The sequence below is a fragment of the Ornithodoros turicata genome, chromosome 6 (assembly GCF_037126465.1).
Source record: "Ornithodoros turicata isolate Travis chromosome 6, ASM3712646v1, whole genome shotgun sequence".
Taxonomy (NCBI): domain Eukaryota; kingdom Metazoa; phylum Arthropoda; class Arachnida; order Ixodida; family Argasidae; genus Ornithodoros; species Ornithodoros turicata.
Window position 1 is genome coordinate 66,320,628 of NC_088206.1, and position 7,842 is coordinate 66,328,469.

Below are 7,842 nucleotides of genomic sequence, written 5' to 3' on the forward strand. Positions count from 1 at the left end.
CCTTTTCTGTCACTTATGCTGTTCATAATTGCCACAGAAAAGGCTTACGCCTCCCGTTTTCAACAAATCAGGACAGATAATATCATTAGAGATGATGGTTGGCTAGGAGCGTGCTATGCGGTGAACTTCATTTTTAAGAGTGTAGGTCGTAATGATTATTCTATTAATGTCATAATAAGAACCTCTGGACACTCGCACAGTCCGCGACGTCCGCCTCCGGAAAAAGATATGTTGTAGGGGAGTGGGTTGAATGCTTGCCCTCACCCTGGAAGCACTTTGCTCCACCCCTCCCTGGAAAAATTCTGGGAACGCCCATGTGCAGGCCATGTAGCATAGCAGTCAGTGACTCTAATCCATACATGACCCAGGGGCAATATCTTGAACTTGTCATTATCCCATAAAGGCCAACCTCCATGGAGCGAATGGACAGCGAAAAGGCTGCGAACTTCGTTCAGCGTCGGACGCCCTGTGAGAGCGTTCGCCGGCGATCTGTCCATGCCAGATATTTTCGCCCAGCGTACGACATTCCGGAAGCGTTAACTGCAGTTAAACACGGTTGAATGGAGCTAGTGCCGGCGAACAACTGGCAGCGGAACACGCGTGGCAGTACGTCATCCGTCACGTGAGCATGACGTCCCCAATGTACCCAGGGGGTCTCAGGACTGTGCCGTTGCTGGAGGACTGTGCCGTTGCTGCATGCAGAGAGGAGTTTCTTTTTTTCTTCTTCTTCTTCTATGAGTATACTGATATGTTTACATTTCATTTCATGCTACTGTTTCATTTACATTTTAACATTTATATATATACAGTCGATGACTCATTCAGTACATGACGCGTGATTGCTACCCAAAAGCAGCATAATCGGCAAATGCTAGCACACAACAGCCAACTGTTGCACAAAGAGGCATGCGCAAGTAAAGTGCGGCTTTGATCTTATGCACGTTACGCGAGAGCTGGTTGCGCCCTTTTGTTAGTGCAGAAGAGAACCAACGACGAACACTAGCTTTCATGTAGCAGACTACATTTCTTCAGATGTAAAGGTACAACATATGATACATGAATATATATACACCTGTTTGCACCTGTAGTCTGGTACATGATACCTGGTGCCCGTCCTTGATTCTCTTTTGTACTGTCTCTACCTGGATGCTGGCTGGTTCCCCTCATCTACATTTCTTCTACATCTACATAGGATTTATTCTGAAATATTTCGCACGGTGGTCCTGAGGAGTCACAAGACTGTGATTCCCAGGCCCATGTTTTTGCTACCGGACTGTCACTTTAAGGTGCGTCCTAAGTTGGCCCTCCTCGCTGTACTTTATCTATGGCTCATGGATCTTTATATTGGGGGGGGGGGGGGGGGGTGCTCCGTCATGCTGCCGTGGGATTGACTGATAACACCTAGCACGATAAGCGAGCAGGCGTTGTCCATTGCGTAATGCGGCCCTCTAGGGGGTTGTTGAGCGTTACGAATGGCCCGACCTTTTTTGGATAAAGCTTTTTTCACGGCTCGACTCTGGAACGTTCGAGTACTCGAACGTACGTCTGGCCATACGCGTGGGCTTAAGCGGCGAAATTATCAGTTCATGTTCAAGTGAATAAACTTGTTGTTAGTGGCTAGTGTGGTTTGTGTTCTTCTGGGCTGCGGTTATTTTTAGCGGGTCGGAATTAGCCAGCCCGCCAACGCTCCGCCCTCAAAGCTCTCTTCGCCTTCCTGGATATCATAGGACTTATTATAGGACCACAGGACTGCCAGCATTACCATAGGACCATAGGATTACCATAGGACTCTTATTGTGAAGGGGCTCATTATTTCATTCCCTGCATGACCACCAGCAGCGATGGGGTAGAGTATCGCCCAGGGCGATGAACTTCCCCTGTCATCATCTTGGAATAAAGTTGTTGTTGTTAATTTCTGGGCGTCTGAGGCTTACTTGTCTGTGTCGTCCCTAATTGTTGACTAGCTCGGCCAACTCAAGTTTGTTTATGTCGGTAGGAATCATTCGTTTTGCCCCGCTTCATCATCATATAGGACTAGGTTCTAAATATTTAAAAAATATATATAAAAATCCAGGAGGTCGATGGGATGTGCCTGCCTGATGTGACGTGAAATGACGTCAAAGAGTAGTTGGACAGAGAATCGACTTTTCGGAAACTCTGCAACTTCCATCTTCTGGAACAAGCGCCACAACAACCAGCCAAAGCTATGGAGTGTGGTAGCATTTACGAGCCAACCCTCCGAGCTTTCTTGAGGTATGTCGCCGTAAGGCCTGCACTAATTGCATCGGATAACGTGTGTTCCAGCACACGGCTACACAACTGCTGTGAAACACACCAGCTCCAGATAGCAAACAAACAAATCGCAAGAAATGGAGAGCAGAAACCGATAACAGGAACACAGGCAGCAATAAAGACGGAGTAGACATGATGGTCTAACTCACCAAGCAGTGCTCTACTTTGTTCTGTGCTCTGTGTTGTCTTTTCCTTTATTTTTTTTTTATCTGTTCTCCGATTTGCTGCTGCGCCAACCAATGGCGCGCCGAATAAGATGTCACACGTGACGTCGTGGCCTTGACAAAAGTTCGCTCATACAGCCTTCGCGGTAAAAGAAAATATTAAAAAAAGCTCCAGTGGCCTAGTCGCCACGACGACGGCATTCTCCACCGAGACTGGGCGGTGGGTGACCCGGGTTCGAATGCTGATGCCGCTTGCGGCACAATTCCCTGTGAAGTCGCCCCAGGACGCACGTTCCTGCTTCCCCGCCTCTCGACTTACGGCAAGCAGTCCCATCACCACCGCGTTTGGTAGCCACTGATCTCGATTGTAAAAGGCTGGATCGCGGATAGGGAGCGCGAGCGTGCGGCAACCGGCCGCCATCTTACTGTACCCAAAACAGTCGCCGCAGCGATCATGGCAACTTCTTGCAATTACGGTCGTACCAACCGTACCGGGAAGGATAGAGGGCCGAAATTTCTACAGGTGAGTCATTCTTTATCAAGGAATAAATAGGCGTCCATTCTGTACATTTATTTGACAATTATGAAGTGTTTTTTTGCCCAAAACCAGCACTGGGTGCAAGTTGTTTGATCGCTCTTCCGAGGTTCAATCGAACACACTTGCATTTTACCCGCCGGCAAATACAGTTTGAGTGCATAATATGCTGGAGAGAACATGTTACGCTACACTGATAGTGGTGTCATCAATATGTGCGAGCACTCGAGCGCTTTTCTGCATGCATTGCTAGCACGGTACCTAGTGTTCTCTACGGAAGCAAGTGCGCAGTCATTTCTTTGAACCACCTTCGCGTATAAGTTCAGTGTTACGTCGTAATAAGACCAAGAGGGTCACCTTTTTTCATGTATTGGTATTGTTTTGTGCCTTGGTTTGATTTGTGACGAAGAATCCTTGTGGTGTGACTTGGATACCGCCTTTGTGTCTGAGCTATGTTGTTAGCTTGTTGCGATAATAATAATTTGCAGCTTGTCGTGTTATTTGTAGCAGTGTGGTCTCTCAATACAGGTTTCCTCACGGGGGCTACCCAGAGGATCGTCTGTGTCATCGTCTGATGCGATCGAGCTTACAGATAAGTGTCATGTTCCTCATTCACGGGTTCCAACTTTACGGGGAGGAACCACCCCAGTGCACGCACTGTGGTGAGCCTCTCTCAATTTTGCACATTCTCTTTACATGTTCACATCATGAAACACATCACTTCAGAGCGTTTTATATACACCTTAGGCCCCTTCACCCAGCATTGTGTCTTGGTGATGAAGCTATAATTCTTTTTAGAACAGCGTTTAAACGTTGAAATTTTTAAAATATATTGGAATTGTAAACCCTGTTTTTAACTGATGTTTTAAACATTTATGCAATGCTCTTACTAAACAACATATTTATTTTTAACTAGTTGCATCCTAACCAATGTTCTGTCCTTCACAGCTGCCTCGACATACGCAAGAAATGGGTGCAAAACCTGAGCAGTGCCCACAAACTTCGATCACCGCAGCACCTCCAAAAAGTAAAAGCATATGTGTCACATGAGATTTTTAAAGGTATTCATAGTATATAATACCTTGTATAAACTGTTGTAGATCTAACCCACCTCTACAGTATACACCCTCAGGAAATAAAACTCGTTGTGGAACTGTGATCATTGTTTTTAGTTACTAGGCATGCACATATAGGCTATAAGAAGAAAATTATTTCTTGAGAATGCACTACTGTTGATCACACTCATGCAGCTGTAGGTTTACCTTCGGCCTCTTGGAACTCTCTGTAGTTGCCTTAGCTGCAGGAGGAGTGTCCTCCAGCATGTCAACTACTTGCAGAAATACTGACGTATTTAAGATTATGACACAGTTTGAAGGATTTCAATTCAGGAAATTTGCAGTGGCAGGGCCTGCCAGAGTGAAACCTACTGAATATTTTATGGTGTCGAAGTGGCAGTTCCTTCAGGGTAGAAATATCTTAGATGGGAGCAAAAAGCTTGAAATTAACAAAGTGTTGTTTGCATTAAGCAATTTGTAATATACTGAACACATAGGCAGCAAAACAAAAATTTAAAATTCAGCATGTATGAAAATTGGATGCAACAAATTTGCATAGTGTACCTGTACATTGTCATTCCTGAGATATATATTGTCATTGCAGGGAGGTCACAAAACAATAAATGTATTGTTTTGTCACTTCCCTGCACATTCATTGTGATGCTTGATATATGCCAGAATAAATGTTGAACTTGAAAAATGTATATTCTCTTTATTCATAGAGCATAACATCACTTATCTTCTTTACAAAAGCATATCGTGTTACATCTTTGTCACGCAGAATGCACAACCAAGAAAGCCATCTTCCATTAAACATCACGTTTGACATGATTCAGTTGGTATCATTTCATAGACAGGGTACACCAGGGCTCCCGTTTCAAGCTCTAAATCGTCATGTTGCAGTTTGGAAACCGTACATGTGTAGTGCAAGAGAGCCCTCACACATTAAAATGTAAGATGGCAGTCACTGTTAATGCAAAGTAACTCCTATGAGAGAGACTGACGCTGCAGAAAAGTACGCAAACTGCGGAAAGTGTCACACAAGATCTTCAAAAATCGTGCCTGGTTTCACGGCACTGCTACAACACTCCCTTTTAGATGACGATGATAATGATTGGAGTTTCAGATGTGCAGCTGCATTTTTTGCAACGTGCTCCACATAACAAGCATGACAAAGTCAGCAGGATGGCAGGCCCTCGTCCCTACGCAGCTTTGTTCACGCTGCAGTTCTATTCAGCAAAAGCATGTGAGTACGCGTGAAGGACATTCAATTTCACCTGCAAATAATCAGAGCAAGTGAAGGAAGAAAAAAAAAGTGCGATACTTCAAAAGGAGATAAGTCTTCTGTCTCAAGGTGGTGTTACCACTTACTAAGTAACTTGATTAAGTTTACATCAATACCTATAGATTAACTGGCCTAAGCGTGATCTAATAGCGTGAACTAATTGTTTAAGATGCTTCGGTGTGTTCATATTTGCGAGGCATTACGTCGAAGACACCACTGTCGTTCACTAAAAGACTCTTTCTTGCTTGATATAAATCACACTAAACGCATACGCCTGTCTGAAACAACGGCTGTGATTCTACGGGGCGATTTTTTCTACCATGCGGGTATATCCTTTCTGGGACCGTTCTTTGTGGAACAATTTTTGTCCAGAACGCAGCACGGAAGGTTATATACATGGTTGTTGTTAATCTCACATCGTTTCTTATTGAAATATTGGCTGGGAAACGTGCTGTAGTACAATCCCCAGCGCTACACTGCAGTGACGGTCTAGTTTCGGAATGCAAGAATCGAACGGCAGGACACCTGTGAAACACTGTTAGGATACATCAGTATACTGGCACCTTACAAAATTGTATAACGACAAACAACGATCAACGCCTGCAGCGCAATAAATACTCACAATCTCTGTTGCCTCCCATTGTTTTCTATGGGCGCACAAAGAGCTTTAGGGCCTCCCAACATGGCGGCCCGAATGCGTGCCTCTCCCCCACGAGCCCCTCTCCCATGCGCGATCCAGCCTTTATACATAGAGATCAGTGTTGGTAACTGACAGGAGATGAACATTCTTCTTCTTCATCTGCTTCTTCAATAGTTACGTGTACGCTTTAGGCTGAGGCTTGAGGACGCTTCGTCGCTGCAGTGCTTGAGAGGCGTTCTCACTCAAGCTTGTCTTCTCTCGCTACTTTCTCAGTATGGTGACCATCATACCATGATGATCATCACGCTTGTCCGTACGAGCATCGCCGTTATTTCTGGAGAGCATACATGACATTCGATATCACCCGGTAAGATTGACGCTTATGTGGAAATGGGAACCGGTGCGTCAGTACTAGCTCCTCCTAGGAGGCGCTGGTATTGAGACACGTTGCAAATTGATAGTGTTCTATATATACATTTTACGCGCGAGGCTGGAAGAAGAAGAAGAACAGCTCGAGCCAGTCATTCTGTTCTGACCTCCAGTCTGAGAAACGGTCCTGACATTTCGTTGCACAGCTGAGCTGCACCACACTCTTTGGTAAGCTTTGTCATTATTTTTTTTTATTTCAGGGTTAGCCTTCTTAACGGTGGGCATCCATCGAATTTAGCGTGTTCCGTACTTCCAAATTTATACTGTGTTCCGATATGTACTTTGTGGTGATGTAGACTACTCGTCAATGCACATACTAAAGGCGGTATTCGTTTCTTCTACCTGATAAGTTCCTTCTACCTGACTAACAGAAAGCGAAAAAATCAGATATTGTAATGTTACGCTGGGCTGCTGGGCTAACGTATTCGTTTGGAGGCAACAGCGAATTCAGGGTAACGTGAAATGCAGCCCGACAAATTTTTGTTCCTGCGGTATTTTCTTGCTCGCTATACTTTTTGGGCTCCGTATAAGAACCAGACCCCAAAAAATCTTAACTCTATACTGAGCACTACCACGCGTCCACTAACCTGGCCTATAGCCTTGGTTAATGATCACGTATCGCTTACGGAACCTACAGGTGCCCGAAGGCGGAACACCTGAAGCTTAATCAGTATCAGCGGTTGAGTTTATCAATTAATTCTTTCAGATTCTTCCGAGAACAGTTGTTTGCCAGCGATAACTGCGAAGATGGGTGAAGGTACGCGTGACGTAAATCCAGTTGCCTGGTAGTGTGTCTAGCCACATGACCATACTTCACCTTTTCAGAGTCGGCAATGTCGTCGATGTCTGGCATGTCTGGAATGGGTAAGTCGGCTGACCCGCTTGGCATCCTCGCTTTTGCTTTCTTGCCCAGTCCTACCAGCTACGGGTGTATCTGTCGCTCACGGAGGGAGGCGTGGTATCTTTACCTACAGGGAGTAGTTCCTGGCACTGCTGAACAGCTACGCCGTACCGGTGCTAGAATTTCAGCCTTTTTGTAGCGTATACGTTCAAGTTCTCGTACAGAAAGATATTTGATTCCATGTCCTCTGATTGGGAGTGTCAGAAGCTTCCCTGCAGCGCAAACCTGTAAAGTGTATAGAATGCTCTAGTAGAGTTTAGTATTGAAGAAACAAAACTAAATGCAAGGAAACCGGACGAGGACAGAATAGACGGGACAGAGCCACTGACTCAGTGAGTGGTTTGTCCCGTTCTCCTCTGCACTCAGCTTGTTTCTTCAATAAATCCCCCTTGCGCCAAATTAGAAGAAGCGGAAGAGGGTGGATCTGCTGGTTCTGTCCCCCCTTTTCTTCCGTGACGTCTAATCAGATTTGTACGAACATTTCAGAATCCAGTCAGTCCACGGGGACTGCGACTGGCGGAGCAGGTGCAGGTAAGGCTCA

General features: G+C 45.3%; 1 long non-coding RNA gene across 1 annotated transcript; it reads left to right on the forward strand.

Moving 5' to 3' along the window:
- The first annotated feature begins 6,146 nt into the window (after positions 1-6,146).
- LOC135398223 (uncharacterized) lies at positions 6,147-7,832 on the forward strand. The gene is made up of 5 exons (XR_010424044.1): positions 6,147-6,338; positions 6,461-6,568; positions 7,107-7,157; positions 7,226-7,264; positions 7,788-7,832. It is a non-coding gene; the product is annotated as an uncharacterized LOC135398223 (long non-coding RNA).
- The last annotated feature ends 10 nt before the right edge of the window (positions 7,833-7,842 follow it).